Source organism: Leptopilina heterotoma, unplaced genomic scaffold (genome assembly GCF_015476425.1).
Source record: "Leptopilina heterotoma isolate Lh14 unplaced genomic scaffold, ASM1547642v1 Lhet_666, whole genome shotgun sequence".
Lineage (NCBI taxonomy): Eukaryota > Metazoa > Arthropoda > Insecta > Hymenoptera > Figitidae > Leptopilina > Leptopilina heterotoma.
In genome coordinates, this window is record NW_025111154.1 from 129401 (window position 1) to 149619 (window position 20219).

General features: G+C 31.4%; 1 protein-coding gene across 2 annotated transcripts in view; it reads right to left on the bottom strand.

Moving 5' to 3' along the window:
- The window catches only part of LOC122510118 (kynurenine 3-monooxygenase), a 49345-nt gene that overhangs the window by 21135 nt on the left and 7991 nt on the right, over nt 1-20219 (bottom strand). The window contains exon 1 of one of the 2 annotated variants that reach the window (XM_043624544.1): nt 17504-17737. The exons of the other annotated variant lie outside the window; for it this stretch is intronic. The gene's annotated coding sequence lies outside the window, so the exon portion shown is untranslated. Of the gene's footprint in view, nt 1-17503; nt 17738-20219 lie in introns of those variants that run through there. 2 annotated transcript variants of the gene reach the window in all.

The window sequence follows — 20219 nt, forward strand, 5'->3', positions numbered from 1 at the left end:
AAAACAGATTTTGTATCTCAAAGGTTTAAACACTTAAAGCAACTCATTTTAAGACACGAGTGAAATACCACTTTTTGCAGTGTAAATCCAAGGTTTGCTTGTTTCCTTGTAAATCATGGATCGCTAACCTTAATTGGTCGAGATGCTCCTTTGTCATCACAACCCTCGGATAGCCCTCCGCAATGATCGCCCCAGCTAATGACGTTCTTGCTACCTAAGAAAAAGATGAGGTTCCCACATGTGGACCCTTCAACTTCTTCTCAGGCATGCTTTGAGTACGGGAAGCCTCATCCGAGTTCTGTCGTCTTTTCTTTTTTCTTTTTTTTTCCCTGTCCCCGACAACCCTCCCCCTCCTTAGCAATATTCTGAGAAGAGTCAACAGAACCCGATCCGGTCCCCTGAGAGGCACTAGCTCGAGTCCGTTTCCTTTTTCTCTTATCAGCACCACTTGGTCTTTTCCCATCAATGGCAAAATTACTCAAATGTTGCTGAACTCTGTCCACTTGTTGCATGGTTGGGTCTCCTGCGGTCCTCACGCCAGCTCCAAGCGTATCAAGTACGCCAGCATTGTGATCCCCCAAAGGGGGCTCTACAACAGTTACGTGTTCGGAATTTTCGTTGCTTTTATTTTCTGTAGTGTCCATCTTTGAACCCACAAGGAAAGAGGAAAGAAGGACTATCCTTAAAGAGCTTCAATTTAAGGATAAGGTAAATTACATCCGAGAGGTCGCCTAGCATCTCAGAGTCTTGTTTAAGAAACCTCCATTCTGAGCCCCACTATGGGGACGGGCCCCTCCTGTAACAAAACCGTTCCCGAGCTTTACGAAAGCTAAGTTATGCCCAGCGATGGCCGTCCACAGTCCACCCTACAGCCCGGAAGAACCCGAAGTGTTTGGTAACACTGGTATCATTCATCCATGGACACGAGTTCATCACGGATTGGGTGGCAGAGACTCGCGTCTCAATCGGCATGGCTCAGCCAACAAAACCATGGAAGGGTTTCTTCTTAGTCAGATTCTGACAGCAGGAAATCTTCAGGATGGACCTACGGTTAAGCCTCTGTTCATCTCGTCTCTCTCGATAACCCCTCTAAATCACCATCCCCTGGGATACTGCCCAGCAAAACATAGTAGATTCGGTTTCTTGAGCGGCCGAACAATTTTGAAGGGTTCGCCCCCTCAGTCCCCACGAGAGATATCGATTCATATGTAGACATAATTCGAAATTGAAGATATTGATAAAAGTAAAATAATTTTTAAACTTAATATGATAGTTAAGCAAATGGTAGATTACATTTTAAAAATTAAAATTAAAATAAAACTCATAAAATACGAATCAGTGATGTAACGGTTAAAACATAGTAAATTCCTCAATAACTAATAAAAAATACCCACCTGCGAAATTAATCTATCAAAATAATATAAAAATTAATTTCATAAAGCAAGGTAATGGAAAAATTTTAAAAGCAATTGTATTGATCTGGATTAACGTCTATTGTGCGAAAGACATCCATCTACTAACAAGTTTTCTACTAACTTGTTTCGGGGGATTTTAAAATACTAAAACGAAGTTTCTTAAGAGTAGTTCTCAAGCAATGAACAAATTTATAACAAAATAGTCATGTGAATAGTAAGAGGACTAATGATAGAGCAGCCAATGTTTTTAACTCCGACCAGTCTGGTTTTAACTTGGAAATGCACAATTCTGTTCTATTGCTTGATTCCCGCAGGTATGGTATGGTCCAACCATTAGATGTTGTTTTTTTCAGGTCTTGGAAGAATTTCATTCATCATTTCTCCGAAAAAGTCATTCTCTACGATTATGATTGCGGCTTGCATCAACGAGACAATGTAATAACCCTGGTAAAAATTCCGGACTAATTCCGGATTAAATACGGACAGATTAGTACGGTAGGGTGCAAATATGCCTTCTTAGTTTGAACGTGTCGCACTGATATGTTTCCATGGAAACATATGAGTGTGACACGTTCAAACTAGGAAGGCATCTTTGCACTCTACTGTACGTATTAGTCCGAAAATTGTACGAAAAAGGTCCGAAAATGATCCGCGTTAATCTAACATCAATCCGAGTGAAATTGTGAATCCTAAATCAGTCTAGAGTAATCTTAAATGTCTATGAATTAAGTCCGTAACTATTACGCAACAATCCGAAATTATGTCCGTCAAAAAACTCATCTAAAATAAATACGAAATAATCCGAAATTAATATGTAAAGAATACGAAATCAGTCCGCAATAATCCGAATTTAATCCAGTTAAAAGATTTAATCCGAAACAAGTATGGAACAATCCACAATCTGTATGCAAAGAATCCGGTAATAGTCAGCGTCAATCCAAATAATATCCGATCAAAACACCCCCGTCCGAAAATAAGTCTTATTATTGGGCAAGAATTCCTAAAGTGGGCAATGGATTTTCCAAGGTATGCAATTTCTATAATAAACTTTATAAAAATAAAGTACCTGTAGAGGGACAAACAGTCACCAAGTTTTATTTGAAAATATTTATTTGTTTATTTTTTATAAACAATTTAATTTTAATGTAACATTTTTTTTAAACATTTATATCTCAGAACTGGATTATCGGATTTTGATGAAAATTTTTGGACACAATTAATGAAGATTTGAGCTTTTTAAGAAAAATTATTTTAATGTTGAAAAAAATTATTTATTGTAAAAAATAATTGTTAATAATAAACAAATGAATAATTAATTGTGTTCTGGACCTTTTTCGTAGAAAATTTTTTCAGAACCTTAAACTATATAAATCAGGGATTAAATAACTGAAAGAAAAAGTTGGTAGATCGAAATAGTTTGTTAACTGTGAATTTTTTTGTGAGCGCGGTCGCGTTGTTTCGTGCGTCGCGGCTTGACGTTGAGCTCCATAAGCTCATTGCACACTCACCACGAACACCGAGTATTCTCAAAAACTGAAATACACGATAAGTATCTAAAATTTAAGATTATTAGTAGAATTATTTTACCACATTATTGTTTATACTAGTGACAATAATATGTAAAAATAATTTTTTTATTCAGGTATTTTTAAGAAATGTAATTTATTTTCAATTAAATAAATTTCACTTTGTTGGTGTTTAACTAGTATTTTTTTTTAATTTTCGACTAAATTTGTAAGTAAATAAAAAATGTTTTTTTGAAAGCAAAGTTTTCAATTTTAACTTTTTGTTCAAGAAATATTGTATAATTTGTTTTATAAATCTAACACAACGAAATTTGAATTCTCTGCTTTAGACAAAAATTTACCAGTCTCAATAAAAATCCATAACAAAAATTTTAATCTAAAGAAAATTTTTTTACTGTGAACTTTTTATTTATTTAACAAACATATTTTTTATTTAATTACTTTAGTCGAAAATTAAAACAAAAATACTAGTTAACCCTTTCGTGCCCCCGGCGAATCCAGCGGTTGTATTTGCTTCCAAATTGGTACTCGGGGGTTTTCGGGGTCGCTGATTACGAATCCGATGTCAGTTTTAAAAAATTCAAAATGGCGGAATCAATATGTCGGACAAGATTTTTAAAAAATGCTTAAATTTGCTTCAATGTTGCTACTCGGAGTTTTTGGGGTCGCTGATTACGAATCCGATGTCAGTTTTTCAAAATTCTAAATGGTGGATCCAATATAGCGGACAAGATTTCAAAAAATTGCTTGAATTTGCTTCAATATTGTTACTCGGGGGTTTTCGGGGTCGCTGATTGCGAATTAGAAGTCAGATTTAAAAAATTTTCAAAATTCAAAATGGCGGATCCAATATGGCGGACAAGATTTCAAAAAATTGCTTCTATCTGCTTTAATATTGTTACTCGGGGGTTTTTGGGGTCACTGATTACGAATCCGATGTCAGTTTTTTAAAATTCAAAATGGCGAATCCAATATGGCAGACAAGAGTTTAAAAAATTGCTTAAATTTGCGTCAATATTGTTACTTGGGGGTTTTCGGGGTCGCTGAGTGCGAATCAGAAGTCAGATTTTCAAAATTTTCAAAATTCAAAATGGCGGATCCAATATGGTAGACAAGATTTTAAAAATTGCTTCTATTTGCTTTAGTTTAAGTTTTATTGATAAAATAGTAAAAAAAATAATCTATGCTCAATTTTGTAGAAAATATGTTTTTGAATCCACAAAAAATTGCCAAATGAAAAAATTAATTTTCATAATTTTTGAAACATTTTTAATAAAACTTTTTATTTGTACCATTGTTATTATATTCTGGTGTATCGAAATTCATTTGTATAATTTTGTAACTAATTTCAAATCATATTTTTATTCTAAATTTTTTGTATATTTTAAATTTTAGATAAAAATTAGGATCTGAAATTAATAATAAAATAAAAAGTTTTTTTTAGTAATGTATTGCTTAAACGGGTTGTTCAAATTAGGCGTCATTCATGATATTTTCGCGTCTTAACACCAAAAGATGATAGTAAAAATTGGAAATCAATCTGCCACGATTTGCGAAGTTAGGAGTTTATTTTTAAAAAACACCTGTTTTTGAAATATGTCAACGGAAACTTTGTCACGTTTTATCATATTGTTTTCTTTATTAGTGATTCCGAATATTTATTTACGTGAGTGTTTTCCAGAGTGGAATTTCCTGCTGAACACGAATATCGTATTTATTTTTCATTAAATTCACGTCTTTTCACAAAAAATTAGGAAAAAATTAAAATGTGGGCTCCTTTTTCCCCCACGGAGCAAGGATAGTTAGAGCTAATATGGCACGGTACAACCCTGCTAATGCGACTGTAAATTATAAAAAAATATTTAATTGTTCTTTTTAGGATGATATACAAAATAGTGCGTAATTATATACCGAAAACAAAGCTTATTGACCAAGAAATTAGTAGTTTTCTGAAGAAAATTAGTTAAAACTGAGATTCAAGTTCAGACGAATTTTAATGCAAGAATTAAAATTCAGGAAATGTTCAAAACATATTGTTAATACTTCAGATATCAATATTGAATAGTCTAAATCGAAAAAAATAAAGAGAACGAAAATCTACTGATTTTTTATAGCATTCGGATGCTTTAACTATCCTTGCTCCAATTGATTCGTAATCAGCGACTCCAAAAACCCCCGAGTAGCAGCTTTGAAGCAAATAGAAGCAATTTTTGAAATCTTGTACGCCATATTGGATCCGCCATTTTCAATTTAAGAATTTTTTTAAATCTGACGTCTGATTCGTAATCAGCGACCCTTAAAACCCCCAAGTAACGTTTTTGAAGCAAATTCAAACAAATTTTTGAAAATCTCGTCCGCCCTATTGGATCCGCCATTTTGAATTTTGAAAAACTGACATCGGATTCGTAATCAGCGACCCCGAAAACCTCCGAGTAACAATATTGAAGCAAATTCAAGCAATTTTTTGAAATCTTGTCCGCCATATTGGATCTGCCATTTTGAATATTGAAAAACTGACATCGGATTCGTAATCAGTGACCCCGAAAATCCCCGAGTAACAATTTGGAAGCAAATTCAAGCAATTTTTTGAAATCTTGTCTGCCATATTGGATCCGCCATTTTAACCTTTAAATAACTGACATCGGATTCATAATCAGCGACCCCGAAAACCTCCGAGTAACAATATTGAAGCAAATTCAAGCAATTTTTTGAAATTTTGTCCGCCATATTGGATCCGCCATTTTGAATTTTGAAAATTTTTAAGATCTGACTTCTGATTCGCAATCAGCGACCCCGAAAACCCCCAAGTAACAATATAGACACAAATTCAAGCAATTTTTTAAAATCTTGTCCGCCATATTGCATCCGCCATTTTGAATTTTGAAAAACTGACAGCGGATTCGTAATCTGTGACCCCGAAAATCCCCGAGTAACAATTTGGAAGCAATTTTGATGAAATTTAAAAAAAATTTGAAATATGTTTAAAAATTTGTCGGGCATATTAGATCCACCATTTTGAATTTTTTAAATCTGACTTAAGATTCGTAATCAACGACCCCAAAAACATAAAAAACCAACTGTTATTAAAAATTATTCACTTAATGTTAATGAAATGTATAGTTTGTAACATAACTGTTTTGTATAAGAAACAGTCAATGTTTACTATATTGTTTGAAATAAATATTAGGGGAGAGATACGCGCGTTGAGACGGTCCGCACGTTGAGACACTAAGATATTATAACCTGTGTAACTGATAATACCAAAAATTTTATTGGCATTTTGTCGTATCATTGATACCAAACTTTTTATTTAAAAAAAGCGCAATAACTCCTGTTTTTTTCGGTAGAACTAGAGCGAACCAATTTTTTAGTTAAAAAAAGTGTTTTTTAGAATTTCTGTTTAGTGTATTTACTGTATTTTTTAGTGGCAGAAAAAATTGCGGATAACATTTACTTATCAATTTTGGTTCTACTTTAAAGTTCCGACGAAAATTTAGACATACGTTAACATCTACAAATAATTTCAAAGCTTTAAAAAAATAACGGCAAGGTCTGCACGTTGAGACACACTGTGGTACGCAGGTTAAAACGCTCACGGTTTGAAAATAGTACTGTCATTAAAATTGATTTTGAATCCACAATTTTTAAGCGTTTTACATGTTCTTCACCTGTAAAAATTGCGAATATAAAAATTTCGATTAATTATTTTTGTGCAAAATAAAATTTTATTTTTTGATTATTTTTTTTAAGTTAATTTTTAATGTTTTAATTTTTTTTCTTTGAGCTAAGACCATCAAAATAAGTAAATAAACAACAAACAGTTAGAATCTGACGTAATTATTCATTTTGTTTCAATTTAAAATAAATTATTATGGGTGTCTCAACGTGCGTACCACTTTTTTTTTTGGTCAAAAATAACATGTTTAAAAAATCAGCTATAAATTTTTCAATTTTGTCCAAAAAAAATAACTTTCTTTGGCAATGTTGTAGCCCTGGACAATACTTTTAAGAAAGCATTTCGAATTTTTCGCTAAATTTTGTTTTTTAAAAATTATAACTGAAAAACAGAACCCGTCTCAACATGCGTACCTCTCCCCTACAATTTTTTGTAATTTACTATTGTTTTAATTGTAGCCATATCCATTCGGAATAGAAAACAATTTAGCGCATATTAATTGGTTAATTTTTATAAGAATTACATAAAATTTTCTAAGTGGGACATATATGTCCCGAAGGCACGAAAGGGTTAAACACCAACAAAGTAAAATTTATTTAATTGAAAATAAATTACATTTCTTAAAAATGACTGAATAAAAAAATTATTTTTACATATTATTGTCACTAATATAAACAATAATGTGGTAAAATAATTCTACTAATAATCTTAAATTTTAGATACTTATCGTGTATTTCAGTTTTTGAGAATACTCGGTGTTCGTGGTGAGTGTGCAATGAACTTATTGAGCTCAACGTCAAGCCGCGACGCACGAAACAACGCGACCGCGCTCACAAAAAAATTCACAGTTAATAAACTATTTCGATCTACCAACTTTTTCTTTCAGTTATTTAATCCTTGATTTATATAGTTTAAGGTTCTGAAAAAAATTTTTACAAAAAAGGTCCAGAACACAATTAATTATTCATTTGTTTATTATTAACAACTAGCAGAGCTACGCGCGTTAAAGCGCGCGCGATATTTCTGTTTCTGTCTTTTGATACTCAAGACCTTATTTTATTGTGTGTATATAAAAATGTAAGACCTTATGATCCGTTTTTTTCTTTTTCTAAAATATTGGAAAAAGATTACAATTTTTTTTTGAAGAATTAAAAAACATAAAACACGAAAACCAAAAATTAAATTTAACACACTGAGCTATATTGTAAAATGTTTATAAAACGTTAAGGTAATTACAGATTTTTTCAAGATAATAGAAAGGTTTTTTCGCCAATAGAATTAACATTACCAATTTGTTAAAATTTGAACCACTGTTAGATAAAAGTTTTTAAAAAATGTAGTTAAATTTTTTAGACCTGTGGGGACTTGTGAAAAAAGTTATAAGCGTCTTTGTTTTTAACTTTTAACATTGAGTTTTGTGGGAATTGAGTACATTTTCAAACATATTTACTCACCACAAAGTACTTAAAATTAAGAAATTAATAAAACATTTTTTAATACCAGACAGATATATAATGGTTAAATATCTGTTTAAAAAGTATCATTAGGTACCTGTGAGAGTTGCAATAAATTAATTTGTAAAAAATTTCATGTTTTATACAGTATATTCAGGTTAAAATCCCCGTACAGGATCCTTAAAGGATCCTCTCGGGATCCTTTGCAGGTCCTGTGCAGGTTCCCGACCGGATCCCGTACCCGTCCTGTACAGGATCCCGACCGGATCCCGTGCAGGAAATTGGAACAGGGTTCCGATGCAGGAACCTTAGCTATCAAAGGTTCCTGTAAAAGTTCCTGTACAGGAACACTTGCAGGATCATGTACAGGAAACTTTTTAATTTTTTTTAATTTTTATATGTTAAGCAACATTTGACATACATAGACTTCATGTTTCAATATGTTAGGCTCGTATAACAATGTTGGACAGAAAAATGTATTGCGCATTCAAGAAACTCATAGAAAACTACTGCGCAGGAGTTAAAAATATAAATAAATTAATTGAGGAAACTGTGTAGGATACTTTACGGGTTCCTTACAGGATCCTTTATACTTAAGTACCTGCAGTTTACATAACTGTAAAGGTTCCTGTGCAGGAACCTTTACAAAGTTTCCTGTACATGATCCTGCAAGTGTTCCTGTACAGGAACTTTTACAGGAACCTTTGATAGCTAAGGTTCCTGCATCAGAACCTGCACAGGAATCTTGTCCCAATTTCCTGCACGGGATCCGGTCGGGATCCTGCACAGGACCTGCACAAGATCCCGAGAGGATCCTTTAAGGATCCTGTACGGGGATTTTAACCTGGGTTGGACAGCTGTTTGAACATCTGGAAACATTGCACACAATTTTCTACTCAAAACTAAATGTAAACAAGTCATACCAAGCATTTGCAACACGACTAAAGAAATGCTGTGTTGCCAGACGTTTCAAAGTACCAAGCAAGTCAAATTACAAAATAATGGTTTTTGTTTTGATTAGTTCAGTCAAGCGATAGAAAAACTTTATATATATTACTTATACATCAGAAGAATTATTTTATTGAAGTATTCTTCCTTCTTTGTCAAAACATTGACACCGAGATTTATTAATAGTCATGATATAAGTCGAGGTATAAGCCGTCCATAAACCACGAGGACAATTTTTTATTAATTTTTGACCCTCCCCCCATCCAATATGGAACACAAATTTTTACTTTATGCAATGGACCTTAATTTTGTCACTCGGTGGTTTTTAGGGACGCTGATTACGAATTTGATGTAAGTTTTCATAAATTTAAAATGGTGTATTCAATATGCCAGAATTTTCTTTTAGATTTATGCAATTGACCTTAATTTTGTTACTCGAGAGTTCTAATACCAGTCAGTTAGCTATAAATGTCATAGGAGCACTCACTGACAATTATTTTAGCACTTGCGTCGATTCACGACCAGCGAGAGTGTATAGAAAATTTTTTTTAATTTCTCTTTCCCATATTATATTAGTCATTTGAAATTTTGAAAACAAACATCGCATTCGTAATCAGCGACCCTAAAAACCACCGAGTGACAAAATTAAGATTAATTGCATAAAGTAAACATTCTGTTCCATATTAGATCCGCCATTTTGATTTATGGGAAACTAAAATTCGTAATCAGCAACCACAAAAATTCCCGAGTGACAAAATTAAGGTTTATTGCATAAATTTAAAAAAATTTTATTCTATATATTAAATCCGCTATCTTGAATTTCTTAAAAATAACATTAAATTAGTAATCAGCGACCCCAAAAGCCTTCGAGTAGGAAAATTTAGGCGAATTTAATTACATTTTAGTATTTTGAAAAATAGTCACCACCCCTTTCAAAGTTCCCTTCATATTTTAGGCCATATTTGGTCCGCCATCTTTAAATTTTACATTCTAATTTACTTTTTTTAAAAGTATACAATTTTTGTGCCTCTATGGATGAGAATTGAATATTATTCACGCACGTTTAACTCCTTAGCAGAGAAGTCAAAATAAAGTTTTCGTGTCACAACTTTGCTAAATTTTTTTATTTCTTTTAATGCCAGATATCATTATATTTTATGTTTTTGAGGTTACTGAATCCAAATATTTGGATGGGTAAATGGGTAAAAAAAATAACGAAACTTGAAAAAATGAAATTTCTTTTCTGTTTTTAAAGATAAAACCGCTATATTTAATTTTTGTTTTAAACGAAATTCTTTTTTTTCACCCCGGAATCGAAAAGAGGACACTCAATACCTATAAGAAACATACTTGCGGTATAAAATATAATCTGTTTTATTCATAAAAGTATAGGTTGAATTTGCGCAAAGAATTTTCTTATTTTAGGCGTTAATGGGTTAATCATTAAAATAATATTATAATATTTGGGGAGAGTGGGACAAACCGTCCAGATGTCAATATCTCCGAAATGGCAAGATTGTCAAAACTGTTGTTTAGAATTTCAAAACAACCATGTGTAGTATACCTTATTTTTAAACTAACATTTATACTCAAAATGAGCGTATGGGGCAAACAGTAATAATTTCAATAAGTTAAAATTTTACTGGTTCCCTTCTTAAATTATTCTCTTTATGTAAATAGTAATTTTTTCTATAATTATTGAAATACCAGATTTTCTGTCTTGGTAGTTAAGACTTGCAATGCAGATATCAAGTTTTCTTGCACTTTCTTTCTTCTTTTCTGGACGTTTCGAGGAACCATGGCTACTTTTTTCGTAATTCGATGACGTTGTCGCAAAAGGTTCTATTGGTGCACTAGTATCTTTATATAAAAAAAAAGTTTGCAATCTTATAATCGAGTCAGGTCAAAATATAAAATAAATGAACTAAAAAGAGTTGTAAAAATGAAAAGGTTTTTTTATTTTAAGTAAATTAAAATTTTTTTCACTTATATTAAATTCTTATTTCCCTAAAAATTCATGTCGGGAAACATGTTTTTCATAATTTTCTCATTACCAGGAATTTGCGGTTTTCATTAATTTATCGATAATTAAACTGATAGATTTCATTGGTTCTTTAAAAAAATGAAAAGGGCCCATTTTGTCGGTCATTTGCAAAAAAAATCCTTATTTTAAAAATGGAGGTGTAATTGTGTAATTGTCGAAATGAAAATTTGGATATTGCATCAATTTTTTCACAATAAAGACTGTCAAAAAATTTTAAATAAGATTAATATCTATTCTTTTTCTTTAAATGACACAATAAAATTGTACCTAATCATTAATCTTGTAAAAATATTATATTAGGCAACAAGGGTATAAAGGCAGCCATTTGTTTACGGTGATTTTTGTGACACGAGTCGAGGTCGAGGGCGCCCCGAGACCTCCACTCGTGTCACAAAAATCATCGTGAAAAAATTGGCTGCCTTTATTCCCGTATTACATACGATATTTTTTATTTCTAATGCACAAAAGTGTCGATTTCAGATATAGCAGACGACAGGGAGTAAAAGTCATTCACTTGTTCGACTTGTATGAAAATGGCGGCCTTTTTTACCTTGGGCAAAAAAAGCATGGGACCAACTGTTCTTTTGCCCTTGGAAAAAAATCGCTATTTTCATACGGTCGAACAAATAAATGACTGTTCAAAACAGGCAAAAAGATGGCTTTTTAGTATATATTATTAAAATAACTATGACATTTATTTAAAAAATTTCCAAATTTTCTATAACAGATAAAACCAAAAACGAAGTGGCATTCTCTTCGTTAGATATTTCTTTAGGTGTGGAACCTCAAAAAAGAGGAATTTTCTTCCCCCCCTTTTTTTAGAGTACTTTTTCTCTAAAATATGCAAAAAAAGGTGTTTTTATTCAGAATTTCCCTTATAAAATAAAGACAGTTGGAAATTTTCCAGTTTTTGAGGTTCCACTTATAGGCATGATGACGCTGAATCAAAAGCCGTTTGATTTTTTAAAATCGCTTTAGAAGAACTCGAGATATCACTCTTTCCAGATCAAAAAAAGACATTTTGAGAAAAACGCATTTTAAGTTTTTGTTCATAAGTTTTGAAATTTTTTTTAAAAAATCATCGGATTTGCTTGAAAATCGTTACTCGGGGGTTTTCGAGGTCGCTAATTACGAATATTGAATCAGATTTTTAAAATTCAAAATAGCGAATCCAATATGGCGGACATTCTTTTTTTAAAATCATTGGATTTGCTTGAAAATCGTTACGGGGGGTTTTGGGGTCGCTGATTACGAATATGACATAATTTTTTAAAAAATAAAAATGGCGGATACAATATAGTGGACGAAAAAAAAATTAAACGAAAAAAAAAATTAAAATAAAAAAATTTTCTTTTCCGCCATGTTGGATCCCCCATTTTCAATTTTGAAAATTTGATATCTAATTTTTGATCAGCAACACCAAATACATTTTTGTTTGTCTTTTTTAAAAAATGCAAATGAGAAAACATTTAAATCATACGATTGCTTATCCGCATACAAAAACATCTTTAACATGGCGAAGAATAAGGATGTATAATTTTTGTTTTACTTCGAATTTTGCAATATTATTTTAGGAGAGTATTCTTGACACTATAAAAAATCCGCCATTTTGAATTTTGCGTTTGTTCACAACTGGAGGCGGGGTGGGAGTCAAAAATTGATGAAAAATTGTCCATTTGGTTTATGGAACAACGATAAAATTTATACCTCTCACTCATACCTCGTTCTCGATCTGCCTTTCTTTTACTCCTTAATCTATCTGTGAGTGAAAAAAGAAAAATAATTAGCCAATAAGGAAATAAGACGCCCATTTCGTATTTTGGCTTGAAAGTAAAATTTCCCACTTTTCCTTCCCCTATCAAATTCTGTTCCTCTCTTTCTACCTGACACGGAAAATGGAGAAAACATGGTACCCCCTTCTAAACCCAAAAAGTGGGAATTACTTTCTTAACTATTCGTCTCTCTTTCGCTCCTACTCTAAGCTAAAAGGAGAGACAATACCTCCCTCCCTCTCTTTCTCTCTCACTGTGAACAGAGTATATAAGGAAATACTAACTTAATGATAGATCGTCCAACGTCCTTCCGGCAGGACGAAAAAGACTCAGGTGAGTCCCTCCGAAATCACTGAAGAAAATTAACATGGATTCAGATAAATAAAAAATGATATATATCATTGGAAAGGTAACGAAACAAGCTTTCAGCGCATATAAATATCGAGCTTGTAAGTTCAAAACTAAGGGCTGGGTAGTTTGAAGAAGTTACATGTTCCAAAAATTCACATAATTTTTAGTCACAGAATGACGAAGCCCGGTCCTGCCGGCAGGACGCTTTTCGCTTTATTTAAGAGACTACCTAGCCCAGGTTTATAAATTTAAAGACTCGATATTTACATCATTTGAAAGCTTGTTTCATTACCTTTCCAACGATATATTTAGTTTTATATTTATCTGCTTCCATATTAATTTTATAGAGCAATTTCGAAGGGACTCGCGCCTGAGTATTACTCAGATATACTGAAAAATATTAAAAATGAATTTTTTTTTAATTATAAAATTAGGTTTCATTCTTTGAACGTTTCTGAAGAGAAAGAGACTTGTCCGGTCAAAAAATATTGATTTTTGGGGATTTTACATTAAATTTACGAAAAAATGTTTTTTTCACTGTTTAAAAACATAGCAAGTTTGAAGGCTTTGAAAAATGGTTTAAATTATTATTTTAAAAAGTCAAAAATATGGATTTTTTCGTCTTTTCGTCTACTTTAACCCCAAAGAGTGCCAGAAAAGAAAAGTTTAATTCCCTTTTTTTAAAAGCTTTTTTTTCGGAACGTCCTTCCGGCAGGATGGGCGCTTGGACGATTTATCATTAATATATATAGATATAATAATAATATTCGCCTCTCTTTCGCTCCTACTCTAAACTAAAAGGACAGGCGATACTTACCTCTCTTTCTCTCTATCAACCTTTCTCTCTCACTGCGGACAGAATGTACACGCTCTGGACAGACTGAATGAAAGAATACGAAGATTATTATAGTTAATTATTTTTTACAATAAATAATTTTTCTTAACATTGAAATAATTTTTCTTAAAAAGCTCAAATCTTCATTAATTGTGTCCAATAATTTTTCTCAAAATCAGATAATCCAGTTCTGAGATATAAATGTTTTAAAAAAATGTTACATTAAAATTAAATTGTTTATAAAAAATAAACAAATGAATATTTTCAAATAAAACTTGGTGACTGTTTGTCCCTCTATTAGTACTTTATTTTTATAAAGTTTATTATAGAAATTGCAAACCTTGGAAAATCCGTTGCCCACTTCAGGAATTCTTACCCTATTAAAAGAAATTGTAAATTTATACAATCCACAGACAGTTCAAAACAATCCATATTCAATCCAATTCAAAGACCTAATCCGGAATGATTTTTATATAATATTGAATTTGTATATTAAAAACAATTTGTATTAAACAAGATAAATTCAAACTATAATTATAATTTCGTATGACAAAAACCTGACAAAAACCAGATTAATTCCGTATTTAATAATTTCACATTTGCAAGTTGCGTATTATCAGACTAACTCCGAGCGACAAAAACCTGTCCATAAGCAGACTGTTTCGGATTAGCTGCGGATTCACTGGTTAAACCAACCGGATAACTTCTGCTAGTCGCATATGATCTGACTAACTGCAGACTAAACCGGACTAATTACGGATTTAATAGTGATAAAAAACGATATTGATTTCAAACTTAATTCATGGTCAAAAAACTCCACAATAAACCGTACTGTTGCGGACAAATTCCGGATAAGTCTGAAATCGGTCCCACTTTTTATTCAGGGTATTTACTTATGGTAAATAAAATATTTAATTCTGCAGTCATAATTTGTTTTTACAAATTTACTAGTATTATTAGTTATCTTCTTTCAATATTAAAATTAACACTGATGTGTTAGTTTCTTGTCATTTCTTTTCGTGGCACTTGATAAATTCTTTTATGAATTTGAACTCCCATGCGAGCGTGGTAAAGTGGTTAGTGTATTCGATGTCGGTGCGATATAATGTTAGATAGGTGTAGGTTCGAATCCCCAAGCGTTAGAAAATTTAAGTTAATGTACACTCAATAACATATATGCTTTCCTTCCGGTTTGGACAACTTTTTGAAAAGTGGTGGGCCTTCTATAAGAATGTTTTAAGTCTATGGCTTAAGTCTGTGGTTTAAGTCCATAGACTTAAAACATTCTTATAGAAGGCCCACCACTTTTCAAAAAGTTGTCCAAACCGGAAGGAAAGCATATATGTTATTGAGTGTAAATAAAATTTCGATAGGTAAATCGAAAAATATGTTCAATGTACCATAAAGTAATAATAATTAATATGTGTAACTTGTATAATTATTTTTTTATTAACATTCACTAAATTGTCCGGACTAACTTTTGACTGTTTCGGACTAATTCCGGATTCACTAGTTAAAATTAACTGATTAATTTCTGACTTCATCGGACCAACTCCGGTTTTACCAGCTGTTCACAAACCGTATAGAATTCGGATTTTTCCGGATTAATTTCGGGTGACAAAAACCTGACCATAAACCGCATTGTTTCGGACAAATTTTGGATTAGTCCGAAATCTGTCCGGTTTTTTAACTAGGGAAAGCTTCAATCTCTTATCCACAATCAGTTCTCATCTTTTCGATTTCAAAATTTAGTAAAATACCCATGGTATTTTATTTAAATACCCATGGTATCATGGTATCTTTGTATTTTACCAATTTCAATTTAGAATATCACTACTGCAAGCAGTATATCTAAGAAGATTGCTTAAGCGTACATCGCGATGTTTTGATAAATAAAAAAACAATTAAAGAATAAAAAAATAAAATAAAAAACTAAAAAAAAGTATAAAAAATGAAAAACTGAAAAAATTAATGGAAAGTGCTTAATCTTGCATTTCTAATATTAAAAATCTGTCCCTAATTTGTTATCAGTAACCCCAAAAACGCTTGAATACCAAATTTTATAAGTATTCGTCGATTTCTTAAAAATTCAATCCGCCATATTGAATCCGCCATTTTTAATTTTGTAACTCTGACCTCAGATTCGTAATCAGCGACCCAAAAAACCCCTAGATACAAAGCTTTATTAATTTTCGTCAATTTTTTAAATTTTTCGATCCGCCATTTTGAATTTTCTAAATCTAACCTCATATTTGTAATCAGCGACCCCGATAACCCCTAGATACCATGTTAGGGGTTTTTTCAACTTCAGGGGGGGGGTTCACTCTCTAAATCATCGTCATTTCCCTTATAAAAAAATACGTATCTCTTATTCTTGCGAGTTCTAAAAGTGTGCCAAGTTTCATTCAATTTTGTGAACATAAAACAAAATTTTATCATTTAATTAAGTAAGATGTCTATTTAGACATCTTACGTTTTAGAATTTTTTTAAAGTACGCACGTAAAAAACATAGACTGTCCAAACTTTTATCTTCTAATCTAATTTCTAATCTAATTCTAATACTATATTGAAAGGATCCTCAATCAATTTATTTACTTTTTTAACATCCTGCGCAGTAGTTTTCTATGAGTTTCTCGAATGCGCAATACATTTTTTTGTCCAACATTGTTATAAAGGGCCTTTCTCCAATAGATTCCCAAAAGTCTGCAATGCGTCGGTTGCTATGGTAACATATGCTAAAATTAACGCAACGCAGTCATTCGCAGACAAACGCAGAGTTTTGGGAACCTATTGGAGAAAGTCCAGTTTCCTGTACGGGATCGGGTCGGAATCCTTTAAGGATCCTGTACGTGGATTTTAAGCTGGTCGGATACGTAAAAAAACAGTAAAAAAAGGTTTCAAATTATTAAATCAATTCGACACTTCCATTAAAATCAAATATTTGTAACAAATACTTAGTTGTTTATTTAAATCTGGTCCGAAATACAAAAAATTATTACACAAAATCAAAAATGAATTTAGGCTTTAGTTTATTTTTCTCGAGAATTATAACAAATTAGGATCCAATTATAATAAAAAATCACAACAAAATATTATTTCAATAAATTTACCATTTGAACCACTCTCGCACACTAAGAATGTTTATACAAAAAAATTTACGTTGATTCGAAGTCAAGATCTTGTTAAATCAAAAAGAAAGATATCTTGAAATAAATAATTAGAATAAAATATGGTCAGAGACAATATCAATTGAGGGGACAGATGCAATAACGGACGAGGCGCTCGGACTGATCTCTCACTACAACGAAAAAATGAAAAACTTATCTGTAAAATAAATTTTCTCGAAAGAGAAGAAGAAATTAAATAAAGCACAAGTTTTCTCAAAATTATTTTTCTTAATTTACACAATTTTTTGCTCGAATCAGTTCGAGCGCCTCGTCCGTTATTGCATCTGTCCTCTCAATTAAAATGAAGGACTCACCGTAATGGTTTAAATAACTATACATAAATTTGTTTGTCTACCGACAATGTCAAATAGTTCTCGTGATCCGAGTAACATAAAATTCGTGTACTGTTGCTTTCGAAAAGGCTGGAGATACGATCGTTGTCCCTCCTCTGGTGGACAGCGATTCAAATAATAATCCAAATCAGGAAACATACAACAATTATATTGAGCAGGCAGTCTAATTTTGTTTTCCTTTTGTTATCAGGAAATTCCCACAAATGGAGATCCTCTCAAAATGTATAATACTCCAGAGAGATAAGAATTTTTCGAGAGTGTTAAATCGGAGACAGAATTCGCGCGTCGATTCACACGTGGTGATCAACAATTGCACACCAACCGCTACAATTATAAATTTAACAATTAACAAAAATCACAAATTATTCCTTTCCTTTATATCCTTTTTTATAAATTCATAACTCTATCGAGCGTCGTGTTTTATATACAAAATCTCAGCGCGTCACACACAATTTAACAAAATTGAGGTCCCTCTTCGCACCTATCGCGAAGGTTCCCTGACCACTGATCACATTTTCCAAATTTACAGCAGAATAAGACTTTACATTTTCTCTCCCCACCATCACTCTGCTCTATACCTTTTCGTCTTATTAATATGAGTCACTCACATTCGCACCGTACATATTTTTTGACCTAAAAGAATGATGGGTTGATTTAGAGAAACAACTGAAGAGTGTATTTTTTGGGTCTCGTCATATTTTCTTATTATGCATTTTTGATTTAAAATATAAAACATTTGAAATGAAATAATAAACATTTATGCATTACCATTAGTATTTTATATAAAAAAACTGTGTATATTTATGGCGAAATGATATTTTAACGAATTGTCCTTTGTCCAAATCAAGGTTTTTACTAATCGTTACTTTTACAAATTGTCATTTTTATAAAATTCCATTATTACAAATTGTCTTTATTTTTTGCAAAGGGGCATTTCTACGATAAAAATTTAATTTTTCTGTGCGTCATGGCATTGACAGGTATATCTTTGATACATTATTCTATAAAATTAGAATCTAAATTGGACATTTTCTTATATTTCTAAATGCATCATAATTAAAAAAATTTACTTTAATAGTAATTAGAAAAAAAATACAGCCTACTTAATCATAGTGATGCATGAACACAAATGGCAGCTTTTTCCTTGAAATGCTCAAAATTTTATTTTTACCAATTGTCATTCTTATCAACCGTTACTGTTGCGAATTGTGTTTTGACTGAATTAATTAACATTTTATCGAATAGACACTTTTCCGAATTGACAATTATATAAATTGATAATTTTACAAATTGACAAATATGGATATTGTAGCAGTGTCAATTCGTAAAAATGTCGTTTCGGACAAATAAATATTTGTACATATTACATTTAACAAAAGTGGCAATGTGTTAATATTTCGCTACAAAAACTGCTACGAATAACGCACGAGACATGTTGGTTCGTTTTACGCATAGACTTCTGTACCTAATTTTGCAAAGGCCGGTGCTGACTTTGCACAGCTTGTGCCACAGTTGCTCAAAGTCCACGAAAAATCATCATGGATTTCTTGCAACTTACGCATGGTGGTGTGTGTGCGTTTTTAGTACATCTGCTCATGTGCTAAAAGCAACAGATTTCTCTCCGTGTACAATTATATACAAATGATTGCAGAAATTTAATTATTTTCAAAAGTAATAAAATTATACGCAGAAATTCATTTAGGTTCAAAAATTTTTTTTAAATTTTCATTAAAATTTCAATTTTCTTTATAAATAATAAAATTCTTAACTCCAAAATTCAATTATTTTCAAAATTTTTTATAAAATTCTTGTCAAAAATTTTAATTATTTACAAAAATTTCCCTCAATTCAATGAATTTCAATATCTACTATTTTAATAAAATTTTCCAAAATAATTCAATTATTTTAAAAAATGCTAATAAAATTCTACGCAAACATTTAATCATTATCATAAATTTTAAAATTTTCCCAGGAATTCAATTATTTATACATTTTTTCGCCAAAATTCAATTATTTTCCTAAATCGTAAAACATCGCAGAACTTAAAATTATTTTTAATACAATTTTAATCGAATTTCTCGAAAAATGGAATTATTCTAAAAAAATTTTATTATAATACGTCAAAAGATTTTTTTTATATTCAATTATTGTTAATAATTATGTACTTTGTTAATACAACAATTGTTTACAACTTTATTTAAAAATATCAATAGATAAATTAAAGTTTCAATATTCATTAATCCTCTAGAAAAAATAATGTAGGGGTATGTAATAGTTAAATTATGATGAATTCTCTGATTATAGGTACTAACTGAAAAATATAATAAAGAAATGAATTCGGCGTCAAAGTGAAATTAAATTCCATAATCACCGCCCTAGATCTTTCTCATGGGTTTCTTTTCCCAAAGTAGAATGAAACTGAGGAAAATCTCTGCTGAGTTCAACCGGTTAATCGACAATTGAGTTCTAATCCTGCACTCAGAACAACAACACAATTGCACACAATTGTGACTTGATAAATCTTAATCGCAGCGAAAAAAAGTATACAAACCGCAACTAATATGATACCTTATATAAATGATCAGAAGTCAACTTGCTTATTCTGAACTGAAATATTTAAACTAAATTGGACAATACAAAAATACTTTAAAAATAACTACCAAATTTTTTATAAATT